This window comes from Rattus norvegicus, chromosome 9 (genome assembly GCF_021556685.1).
Source record: "Rattus norvegicus strain SHRSP/BbbUtx chromosome 9, alternate assembly SHRSP_T2T, whole genome shotgun sequence".
In the NCBI taxonomy this organism is placed as follows: Eukaryota; Metazoa; Chordata; class Mammalia; order Rodentia; family Muridae; genus Rattus; species Rattus norvegicus.
The window spans coordinates 125,910,923-125,924,056 of NC_141542.1; the positions used below are offsets into that span (position 1 = coordinate 125,910,923).

General features: G+C 43.2%; 1 long non-coding RNA gene across 1 annotated transcript; it reads left to right on the plus strand.

The window, feature by feature from the left end:
* Window positions 1-3,724: 3,724 nt before the first annotated feature.
* LOC148003906 (uncharacterized) lies at window positions 3,725-7,952 on the plus strand. Its single transcript, XR_015629991.1, has 3 exons — window positions 3,725-4,035; window positions 5,291-5,618; window positions 7,365-7,952. It is a non-coding gene; the product is annotated as an uncharacterized LOC148003906 (long non-coding RNA).
* Window positions 7,953-13,134: the final 5,182 nt, after the last annotated feature.

Here is a 13,134-nt window from a genome sequence, read left to right on the forward strand (position 1 = left end):
AAATTGCTGTGAAGATTGCCCTTGTAAAGATAATACCCTTTGGGGCTGGGGATTTAGCTCAGTGGTAGGGCGCTTGCTTAGCAACCGCAAGGCCCTGGGTTCGGTCCTCAGCTCCGAAAAAAAAAAATGTTTGTTTATTCTGTGTACGTGGTGTTTACCTGCATGCATGTGCACACCACATGCATGAATGTTGCTGATGGAGGTCACAAGAGACTGGAGTTACAGTTTTTAGTAGCTCTTTGGGTTCTGGAAATTGAACTGGGGTCTTCTAGAATGTCTGCCAGTGCTCTTAACTTTTAAGTTCTGTCTTTAGCCCCATGAAAACTATTTTTAAATAAACTCCAGCTTTGCTTCTGTTGATTGTTGTGTAGTAGTTTCTGTGACCAAAACCTTCCACCTTGGAAGAAAGCTTATTAAGACACAGAATCTTAAAGGGGTTGGGGGTGGTGTGGGGGTGGTGTGTTAAACAACAGGAAGTAAACTCAGTAGCTTTAGGAAGTTCCTGAACCTGATCAGACATAAAGACCTGCCTCCCCACCCCCAACTCCAACCCCCACTAGCATATGTAGGTACTAAGAGCAGCTAAGGGATACTCCCACATAAGCCCAGATGCCTGGAAGAGGCTCAGACCAGTAGAGCTACCTGGAAGGACATTCCAACCTGTGACACTGCCCACAGGCTGTGTTGTGCACTCTACATTTCCAGCTTTCATGACCCGTCACTCACACTATTATGGACTATGACAGTCCAGCTATCTGAGAATTATTCCTGCTTATCAAGTAGCCCATCATCCATTTATTTATTTATTTATTTATTTATTTATTTATTTATTTATTTATTTATTTTTGTAACAGCAAGAAAACAAATTGGTTCATAAGTTAGACCTTTGTGGTATCTATAACTTGGTTTGTGATTGGTTCCCTGCCAGGGTTAGTAGATATTTATTCAGTATGTTTATGTGTGTGTACGTGTGCATGAACATGTGTGTGTACGTGTGCATGAACATGTGTGTGGTGTGTGTGTGTATACACGTGTGCTTGTGTGTGTGTGTATGTGTGTGTGTGTGTGTGTGTGTGTCCGCATGTGTGTATGAATTCACTCATGCAAGTGAAGGTCAAAGGACAGCTGTTAGAGTCAGTTTCCTCCTTTAACCATGTGGGTTTTGGGGATCAAAGTTGGGTCGTCAGGCTTTACAGCAAGTACCTTTACTCACCAAACTGTCTTGCAGGTCCCTTAAAATTCTTTACTCAAGAAAAATGTTTCTGTATTTTAAGAGCCAAAGAAATGCAGAAAGTTCCATGAATCGATGCAGGAGAAATAGTCTGGATGGGGGAGTCAGAGTCTTGGGTTACTTGCCACACCCCTCGCCCTCAATTAAGGAGGAATTGACTTAACCACCACAAGTGTATTCACTTAGTCACCAAGGACTTCAGTTAGCATCCTGGTTAAAATGTGTTGGCTGTACAACCTCAAGCCATAATTACATGGGAAACACGCAGGCTGAGTGGGGACCTTATAACCCCAGCACAATTTGAGGGAACTAAACCAAATTGTGTTTGTATTTGGGGGGCTAAGGAATTTGTAAATATTTGACATTATAAAATCATTGTGTTTGAATGTTATTGACAGAAGAGGCACTTTGTAAACAACACAAATGTCAGTCTGGATAACTGATTAAGGTTAAGTTCATATTCAGGAGTGGGTAAATGAAGAAGTCCATATCCAAATTGGGGCAAAGTGGGATTTAAAACATCAGATTTGGAATTACTCAGTGGTCAGGAAGGTTTTTTTTTTTAAGATTTATTTATTTATTCCATGTATATGAGTACATGTCAGACACACCAAAAGAGGGTATTGGATCCTACTACAGATGGTTGTGAGCCACTGTGTGGTTGCTGGGATTTGAACTCAGGACCTCTGGAAGAGCAGTCAGTGCTCTTAACCACTGAGCTATCTCTCCAGCCCCAGGAAGTTTTAATTTATGACAATTATGTAATAAAATCAGATATGCATTGATGATTAAAACATAAAAGCTCTTTGCTTACATATAGGACTGAGCTTTGCTCAAAGCTCTCTGAGACTGAGCATGGTAGGGTACACGTATAACCCCAGAGTGTCGGGGAGGCTAAGATGTGAAGGTTGAAAGTTCAAGGACAGCTGAACTTTTTCAAAACAAATAAAACAAACACCCTGTAAAATGACTGCTAGCTAAATCTATTGGGCTTAAGAAAAATTCATAAGTGAAACTTAAAAGCCCAGGGGAGCATTGAGGTGTAAGGTTTGTACTTTAATCTATTGAGTATTAATAGTAAAACTAAAACATTTTAGAGCTGAGGGCATAGTTCAGTGGTAGACTTCCTGTCATAGGCAAGGCCTTGGAGTCATTCTTTAGACTCCAGGGTTCTACCTGACTATGACCAGCTCTTATGTCAAATCTGGAGATTAATAGAAATCAGGTCCTCACATTTGCAGGGCAAGCACTTTAGCCCTGAGCCACCCCTAGCCCTGAACTTCCTGAATGGAAATCAATGCACGTCTTAATTGTCCCTATGGCTCAGGGTTGTGCTCTTCTGTCACTTGCAGACAACACATTCTCACTGACCCAGGACGTCATTTACATCGATTAGACAATGCTTCCTGAACATTTACAGGAGACCACAGCTGGGCTCCATGTGCTGCTTCTAGCCTTCTGTCCGTCCTTGAACTGAAAGTCTTCCCTTCTTACAAAATCACCGCAGGCCTGGAGTGGCACGGGTTTTAAGTACCAGTTTGCTCAAACGCAAGGCAGCATTTTTAACGTGCATCGAACACCACTGTGATGATGGGAGAACTGTCCACAGATGTATTTTGTAAAAGTGCTTGCACACACCTATTTTAGCGACTGTTATTCTCAGAATATCACCCTGGACTACAAAGATGTGATGGAAGTTCGGCACGGCAGTTGGGTCAAGTGCTAGACATGTCTCTCTGCATCAGGATCTGCTGTCTAAACTGCCAGGTGTGCCATAGAGGCTGGGCTCTGAGGCAGCTACTGACGGTGTGGTAGGCTAGGTCCACATGCAGGATTTCTCTTTAAAATGTTATCACACTTGGACATCTCCCCAGAAAAATTAAGTTAGAATCTCTAAGTGTGGCTCCAGTTACAGATCTAAAAAGCTTCTCACATGGGGGTCTAACCATCAGGTTGGAGAATCACTGAACTTCTGGACATGGGGGTGTATGCAGGAGAGTGAGTTGGAGGGTAACATAGTAACCCTGTGTCGAAAGAAAAACAAATAATTTAAAATGACCAGTCTAAGACTTGAAATCATTTGAAGGGCACATGGGTGGCTAGAGAGATGGCTCCAGAAGTGCTTGCTGCTTTTCCAGGGGACTGGAGCTCACCACACAGCACCAGTGTCTGACTGTTCTGAACCATCCGTAACTCCAGCTCTGTGGGCTCAGATACTCTCTTCTGGCCTCTGCAGGCACACACACACACACACACACACACACACACACACACACACACACACACACACACACACACAAACACATACAATACACACACATACACAAACACACACACACACATACACACACAAACACACACATACACACACACTTAAAAATAAATCTAGAGCACATATAGGGAGATCAGGAAGCACAAACGGGAGAGTAGTTTGGGACGGGAAGATGGGGAGGAGTTACAAGTTACATTGTGGACAGTAAGACAACTGCCCAGGAGGCCTTCCAGGTTCCTGACTTTAAAAAGTCTACACATGGCAACAGTTACATTAGCAACCACAACAGGCACTTAACCTTTGTGTGTTGAATGGCCATGTGATTCAGAAGCTGGGTGCTTTTATAAATTAGGTTATTTTTAAAGGTGTCTTTAGAATCCTCTGGTCAATGGTCTGGCTAGCTGTACAGTGTCAGGGACCACAGGACTAGTCACAATTTTGTTTGTTGTGGAGAGACATTAGGAAGACGTGTACTCCTAACCTTCTAACCTTCGGTCTCAATTTAATTTCAGCCGTTCAGATGTCAGCCAAGGTATGTAAGCGACTTTGTCACTTTGTGAACGTTCTTCAAGTATTTTGTCTGTTGGTAATTTGAGGAAACAGTTGGACTCTTGAAGCTCCTGGCAGACTTCTTGTTTCATGAATATTTTAGAGCCTTCAGTAGCCTTTCAAAACTGGCAGGGTTCCCTTCAAAGATCCGTTCAGGCACATGAGATAATTTGAAGTTACGTTACCGCCAGATTTTGCATTTGTAAAAGCAACTTTAATAGCGCAGTACCAACAAATGGATCTTGTCAGCCACGAACGGGTAAACACAGCTGTTTTCTTCACTCACCGGAAGGCTGGGAAACTAAATTATAGGGTAGCCTATGGACAGAGCATTCAAGTCCTTCCACTGACTCTTCTGAAGTTTAAATAAATTAATTATGCCTTATTGGATTAAATAAAGTACACTACTATAAAAATCAAAGGTTTTAGAGGATTTTTTCTTAACTTCCTAAGATAGTCAAAGAGGTTCCCAAAGCTATTTAACTAAATTATATGAGATTCCTTACTGAGAGGGTTAAAAATGAAAAAGATCCACTAAACTTTGAAGGTCTCAGATTTCAAGCCATTGTCTGTTCCTTTCTGTTTCTTTTATTAGCTACTCAAGCCATAAAACTCCCCTAGTCCAAACACCACGAAGATAAATTTATGTAATTAGAAATAGCCTGTAGACAGAAGTAAGTCCTGATGAAGAATGAGAAATATATTTATAGACAGCATTCCTTTCGGTTTTATGTTTCTCACGTACTGAACTGTTGTCCAGTTTTAGTCTAATAAAAAGAGACCCTTGCTCGAGGGGCGGGAGAGATGACTCGGCAGGAAGAGCAAGGGCTGCTCTTGCAGAAGACCTGAGTTCGGTTCCCAGCACCGACGTTACGTGGCTCAGATCAGTGTAACTGCAGTTCCAGAGGGCTCTGAAGCCTCTGGCTTCCTCAGGGGCACATGTACAGGGTTTTAATACCTCCATCCCAAACCCACGTGCATAGAATTTTAAAAAAATACTTAAAAAAAATCCTTCCAATAAGATCTTAGCATAAACATCATGGTTTTTGCATTTTAATGTTTTGTTTTTTTAATGTTTTGTTTTTCTGTCTAAGGCTCAGTCATTCATTTACGCATTTGTTTCTCTAATCGCCTGATGCATGTGTATACATTATTAGTGAGTTAGGGTTTTACTTGGTTGTTGTTGTGTTAAAATACTGTGACCAAAGCAACTTAAGGAAGATCTTCGTTTATTTCAGCTCACAGCTTCAGAGGAGAAGGCCAGATGTCAGATCTGTAACGGACAACATAGCAGCAGCAGCAGCAGCAGCAGCAGCAGCAGCAGCAGCAGCAGCAGCAGCTGGAAAACTACATATCAAACACACGCAGGAGACAGAGAGAGCAAGTAGCAATCAGGGAGAGACTATAAACCCTCAATCCCTGCCTCAGGGGTTACCTTAGCCAGGAAGGCTGCACATCTTATGGTTCCAGAGCCTTCCCAAACAGCACCGTGCTCTAGGGACTCTTTGTTGAGGTACATGTGCCTAGAGGGGACATTTCTCATCCAAACCACCACACTTAGGAAGGGTAAGATATAATCCCGACTCCTATGGCCTCACAGCTTACTGGGGGAAGACAGGCATGTAAATAAGTAACATTATTGTATGGAAAGGCTGTAGAAAACTATTTCCCCACAATTATAGAATTACTGGGGCAAGGCTGGTTGAAATGTCCTACTTCTTGGGAAGAGTTGTGAACAGTTTATACACCCTGATGTCTTCCAAACCTCTATGTAGCCTAGACTTCTCCAGGCTTTAGAGTGACATGTGAAAATGCTCACCCAAGAGCTACACCTCACCTCAAAAGTCCCAGGTAAACTTATTTCCACATCCGTGATGGTGAATTTTGATCATTGGTTTCCATGAATTAGTGAAGTCAGTAGAGCATGTGGTGGGCGTGTCTGTGAGCAAATTCCCAGAGTCAGATCATGAAGGCTGCAAGCTCTGACGGATGAATTCCCTAATTCATCTCACTATGGCATTGTTGGAAAAGCATAGGAGTGAGACCTGGCTGAGGGAGATAGGTCACTGGGGGCCCATCCTTAATCCATACATATCTTGCCCTGTCCAATTCCTGAGTCTTTTTTTTTTTTTTTTTTTTTTTGGCTTTCTGGCTGTCTCTGTGGTAGCTCCCATGTCTTTTGACCATAACGAGTAGAACCCTCCAAAAAAGTGTGAGGGGCAAAAATCTTTGCTCCTCTAAATTGTCCCTCTGAGGTCACAGTGATGACAACTGGCCAGCGTACCACCCAAAGCCTTTTTTCCTTAAACAAGTTGTATCTCAATTACTCTATCCCCATTCTCCAGTCGCCAAACTCAACACCGTTAGTTATTTACATGTGTGTATATATGTATGTGCACACAGAGAGACATAGACATACATAGTCATTCATAGACAAAGACATATATCCTTGAAGCCTCATGGCTTTGAAATTTGTTTTCTCTCCCACAATTCTGTGGAGCATTTAGGCCCAGATAACTGCTTGCTTTATTAATTAATTTATATTTACTTACTGGAGACTGTGTTAAGCAGCTCTGTTGTACCAGTGACAGACACTGAAACAGCACACAGTAGGAAATGCTTCTTTCAGCTCAAGGCTTCATGGGTGTCTGTCCATCCTGGTGAACAGGGCGTGGCAGAGCAGTACAGTTCACAGCACGGTGGTGAGGAAGAAGAACCAAGACGACACAGTGAGGGCCTAGAACACAAGGGAGCTCACGTCCTCCAGCTAGGCCCTAGCTCCTAATTTCACCATCTCCCGATAATGCTGTTGTATGATGATTCCGTGAAGGAGGGGTTCACCACCCGTGATGTGAGAGGCTAGAGGTGTGCTTTATTAATTGATACACATTTATTTTAGGATGTTAGGCTTATTGATTCAACTACCGTAGGTTTATTTATTTTATGGGTAGGAGTGTTTTGTCTGCATGTGGAAATAAACACAACATGCAAGTCTGGTGCCTTCCTAGATGTTTCTTAATTTAGCCAAATCGACAAGATGGCCATCGCAGGAACAATCTTTAGAGACGAATGACCACAACCGGACCCCTCACTCCTCCATTTCCTTTTTAGTCATCTCCCATCTCTCAGCTCTATCTACTTCACTCTCCTAGCCTCTCAGCTCTACCCCACTCTTCAGGTCCCAGCCGTGCTCTCGTCGGGATGCTCCTGCATCACTGCCACCGCCTCCCAGTGCTTCCTTGATGCCTGGATTTCTCTTCAATTTGTGTACACCTCCTCCCTAATGGTGAGAATTTTGTTTTTTTTTTTTAGAAAATAAACCTTATATTAAGAAATACAATTGAGGGCTGTTGAGATGGCTCCTGGGTTAAGGCACTTGCAGTCAAGCCCGTCAACCTGAGTTCAACCTCTGGGACCCACAGGCAGAAGAAAAGAACTGACTCCTACAAGTTGCTCTCTGACCTCCATACCAGCATCCTGGGATGCTGCACACCATGCATGTGCACACATGTGGAAACACACACACACTCACAAAATAAATAAAATGTAACAAAGTGCTTAAAAAGAGATGCATTTGTATACAGAAAATCACACCAAATATAAATATGATAACAGAAGCTGCTTCTGTCCATAATGAATAAAACTCTGTCAGCACCTAACACCTCCTTACCATATCCTACACTGATATGGCCCACACCAGAAACAGCTATTTTGTTGACTTTTATGGAAACTACCTCTACACTTTATTTCTGCCTTTTACCACCTGACTGTTCATCCTTAAAATATGTTTAGTCTTCGTTTGCTCCAATTTTTTATATTAATAAAATTATACAGGATCTAGGTTTTGTGCCCAAGTCTTCATATTCGGAATGTGAAACCACAATAAAGTGCCCATGGCCCAGGAATGTAAGTTTGTGTTGCCTCAAATTTCACAGCCCACCATGGATGAGGTTATCTGGGCTGTTCGTTGGTTTGCTTTTCGTATTTAGTGAGACAGGTCTCACTCTATAGCTCTGGTTGCCCTGGAACTCACTTTGTAGACCAGGCTGGCTTTGAACTCACAGTGATCTGCCTGCTTCTGTCTCCCAAGTGCTAGGTCTAGGCAATTACAGTAAAGTAGCACACAGGGAGACAGGGTAGCAACACCTGCCTACCTCAGTTGTTACTAACAGCATCCTTCAGTTGTTGCATCTCCAAGAGTTGGAGACCAGCTTGGTCTTCATCAATGCCAAGAAAGCTGAGGCTACACGATGGGACCTGCCTCAAAAAAAAATACCATAAAATACATTTTAAAGCTTTTTGATAGCTCTAAGGATGTGAGGTCAGACATGGGAGGGCAATGCAAGGGACTAAAAATAGCTCGGGATGGTTGGGCTCTGGTTTGTAACATTTTAACTCTCCATAATCTTGAGGTCCCTCATTTGACCTTGTGGAATGCCCACTACAGGTGTTGCTTTTGCTTTCCACAGACTTTCAGTTTCCAGTATTCCTTGTTATATTCAACTTTCTGATGTTTCCACTTCTCTGCTCATGAGCAATGCTGACCTCAAAGGCTTTTCATTTGGTTGGCAAGCATTTATCTTGCTTCTGCTTTTGACTTTGGCATTAAGGTAATACCAGCTGTATACATCAAAGCACTCTGCCTTTCTTATTTATTGATGTGTATTTGAATGCTCCATTTGCACATATGCCTGGTGACAGAAGAGGGCATTAGATGCCATGATAGATTGTATTATGAGCCACTGTGTAGTTGCAGGGAATTGAACTCAGGTCTGGGAATTGCTGGGAATTGAACTCAGGTCTGGGAATTGAACTCAGGTCTGGGAATTGAACTCAGGTTCTCTGGAGGAGCACCACTGTGCTCTTAACCTCTGAGCCATCTCTCCAGCTTGCACTCTGCCTTTCTACTTTCTGGAAGATCATGTAGTATTGATGTTGAATATTTTAATGTTTGGCAAAATTTCTTTAGTAAAACCACCTGGTCCTAATGAATTCCTTTTTCACTGCTCTCACTGCTGCCCATTTGGCACATGCGCAGTAAGCTTTCTGACTTTGATTCAACTTGTTTGCTGTTCTATAACATGCCGTATCCTTTCCTACGTCTGGTAATCTTTGTGCCCTCGTCTGCCTTCCCTGATGCCGATGTAAGCTTTGCTCTCTTTTGATTGCTTTTTATGACATGTATATGAAGCTTCCCTTTTACATCAAGCATGCCTTGGTTATTTGATATGCAGTGATTTACTGTAGATGGATCTTAGTTAGGTCCTACCCTTTTCACCCACCCCCGCCTACCCTACCAGACTTTTAATCTATTTGTTTAGGCCATTTACATTTACTGTAATAACCAGCTTCTAGGGCTTGCGTTTGCCATTTTATCTTCTGTACCCTTTTTTGTTGTTTTTGTTTCTCTGCTTCCATTTTTCTGATTTTTTTAACCTAATTACTCTCTCTTAAGATTCCATTTGATTTGTCTACAATGTTTTCGGTGTATCTGTTTATAAAGGTTTTTATTGGTTGTTTTAGGAATTGCGGTGCGATGTATCGCCTTTTCCCCTACTTACTGCGTTGGGTTTTGACTAGTTCAGATAATGTGCACATCTTTATAACTCCCCACGTACAATTGTGTTAAATATCCTCCCTATCCACATCTATGATCACATCAGGTATTATAATTTTGCATACATTTAGTTTGTGTACATTTAGTACTGTGGCCTTGCGCCCCCCTCCTCCCCCTTGTGACTGCAGGTTACAGGTAGAGCCTGCTTCCCATGGTCCCATGTAGGGCTTGCTTCCCATGTCTTTTGGCCAGGCTACATAGTGCGACGCTTCCCCCAGCCCCCATAGTCTGCTTTTTAGGGAACCTCTCATGCCTCACATGGTGTTAGTTCTCCTAATGAAGCTCTTCTTTGGGCTGAAGGCCTGCTCTTCCCCCAAAGGACCCTATCTCCTAAAACCGTCTTCTCTTCTGAAGGGTGATCTTGCAGGAGCTCCTTCCTGTGTATCGACCATTAAGTCCTATCAGTCTGGAGACTACGGCAGGACAACAGCAAGTTCAAGGCAACTTAGCAAGAATCTGTCTCTTTTTTCTATTTTTCGGGGCTGGGGATTGAACCCAGGACCTTGCGCTTCCTAGGCAAGCGCTCCACCACTGAGCCAAATCCCCAACGCAAGAATCTGTCTCAAAAAAAGCATTGTTAATGAAGAAAAAAAAAATTCTGGTGCCAGCTAACTGACGGCATTCTTGCCTAACATCCACAAGGCCCTGGGTTTTACCCACGGTACCCTGAACAAAAACCAAATTCAAAACAAAACGAAAACCTCTTTTCTTTCCATAGAGTCAACATGCCTATTTACCCACTCAAACATCTCAACCCTTTGCTGGGTCTTTATGACCACATTTGTAAACCCCCTTTTTTTTTAATTAAAAAATATAGAACATAGGCATATACATTTTAGCACGTGCTATACATAGTCACATAGTGACTCTATTGGGCCAAATACAAAGAGAAAGGAGGGGAAAACATAGCTTTCTATGCAGTACTATCCAGGAGCGGACTACAGTCCGCCCTCCAGCGCAGCAACATGAGCCCCGGATTCTGCCAGAAAAGGAGTGTGATGGTGAATTGGCTGTATATAATTTTTACTAAGACAGAAAAGGATGCAAATGATTTTTAGACTAGAGATCCGTTCCCCATTGTAGTCTGCTCAAGGTTTCCCCCTAAAATAAGTTGAGCGCTGTAGAGCTGAGAGGGCTGACCCTAGGAAGGGTGAGTGGGCAGAGGAAGGTGTGACTCAATCGATCGATCGTAAGGTGCGAGCGGGCAGCAAACATCCGTTATCTTCCTCCTCTTCTTCCCCGCATCTTCATCTTCCTCTCTTCTCAGCCTTTCTCCATCAGATTCTCCCGATTCTTTCTCTTCATCACGGCCACTGATGTCGGTCGTCTTCCACCCCAGCAGCATCCACGTCAGGAACCAGGTCATACCGCATAGATCTGGCCGTGCGAACAGCCTTCTCCTCGAACAGCCTTCTCCTCGATGACCTCTGTCTGCACCTGCTTAACAGCATCAGTGTGATGGTTCGTATTGTTACTTTGATGGGATCTAGACTCTCCAAAGACAGAAAGCTCTGGACATGTCTGCGCGGGCTTTCTAGATGAGGTTAATGAACACGGGAAGCTCCACCCTACCTATTCAATCAAGTGAGAAAACAAAAACAAAAACAAACAAAACCAAGCCAGCTGAGCACCAGCCCTCTCGCTCTTCCCTGACTGGATACAATGTGACCAGTTGCCTCTGTTCCTGCCTCCACGCTTCCCATAATGCATTTCTCTCCCTTCAAAGCGCCTCCTTCTTTCAGTTGCTTTGTTCTGGTATGAGCTGCAGCAGTAAGACAGGCAACTAATAAAGTCAGTAAACCAGGAAAAGAAGCGCCCTGATTATTCCTGCTTTATGCTCTTTCTGTGTCTCTGTCTTTCTCTGTCTCTCTGTCTCTGTCTCTCTCTCGTGTGTGTGTGTGTGTGTGTGTGTGTGTGTGTGCACGCTTACATATGAGTGGCACATATGTGTATGAGCTCATGGATATGGAGGAATCATATCCCATTTACATACAACATACACAGCACACATGCACACACAACACACACATACACACACACATATCACATGTACATATACCTTCCTCCTTATTTCATAAGGCAGAACTCTTATTTAGACCTGGAGCTCACCAATATTGCTACTTCTGCTAGCTAGCTTGCTCGGTCAATACCGGGTTTCTACTTTCTGAGGCCAGAATTACAAGCAGATCACCATGCCCGCCCAGTGTTTACATAGGTTCTGGGATCTGCACTCTAGCCTTCAGATAGTCTTACTCTGTGGTCCAAGCTCTCAGCAGTCCTGCTCAGGGTTCAGAATCCTGGGATTACAGGCATGAGTCACCATGATGGTTTCAAGGTTTTCTTGTTAAAAGGTAATTTCCTTTAATCTGAGATGGTTCAGTGGTTAAGAGCTCAAACTGCTTTTACAGAGGACCTGAGCTCAATCCCCAGCACCCACACTGGGAAACTCCCAACTACCTGTAACTTCAGCTCCAGATATCTTGACATTCTCTCTCCCCCACCTACCCTACCTATACACAAAATTTTAAAAATAAAATAAATCCCCTTTCAAAAAGTTAGTTTTCGGCTTAAGGACACCCATAGAAATGAGAGGTCTGAGGTTAAGTACATTAGTTTTCTTTTCTCTGAGAATGTTCTCATTCCCTGACCCCATCCCTGGAGGATATTTTCTTTGGTCACTGGATGTAGAATTCAAGGTTAACAGCTCCATTCTGTTTCTTTCAGTTTGATTGGTTTTGGAATTAACTTTTTGAGATATAGTCTCTCTGTGTAGATGACGTGGACTTGAATTCTTGATCTTCTCCCCCCACCCCTCCCCAGGACCCTCCCCAGGGTCCTGACATTACAAGTGTACACCACCATATCCAGCAGACACGGGTGTTTAAAAAATATTTGTTAGCTAATTCTAACATCTTTGTTCTTTTGATGATTGCCTTTTTTTTTTCCATTCAAATTTGAGTTTTTTAATGAGTTTTTTTAAAACAGTGAATTATGTTTCGATTTGATTGATGCCTATATATTTGTGTCTGTGCAGGACTCTCTCCTCTCTACAGCCTCTATTTTTGTTGGCTTCCTCTGGTACAATTTCAGGAGACGAAGAGGGTCACCCTCTCATTGCTGACAGACAGACGCAGGAGGGGCAGGTTTCCAACATGAAAAGACTTCTCATTTCTGCTGAACAGTGGACCACAAGGTATCTGGAGACTATTCTTGCCGTATATGAGTGTCCCATTCTTGGTCCAGTGTGACCTCTGCTGACAACAGAGGGTGACAAGGTTGCTCTAGGAGAGTCCTGATCTCCTAGTGGGTATCCTTTGATGTCAACCTGGAGAGGTATTTGGGGGTTCTCGTGGGAGCTGGGCCAGAGAAGAGAGCTAACTCTCCATCTGGCTTTTTTCAGATAGAGGGGTGTTTGGGTAGAGTAGTGTGGCTAGGCGGCCCCTTCCCTAGAGCACGTGTCTAGAG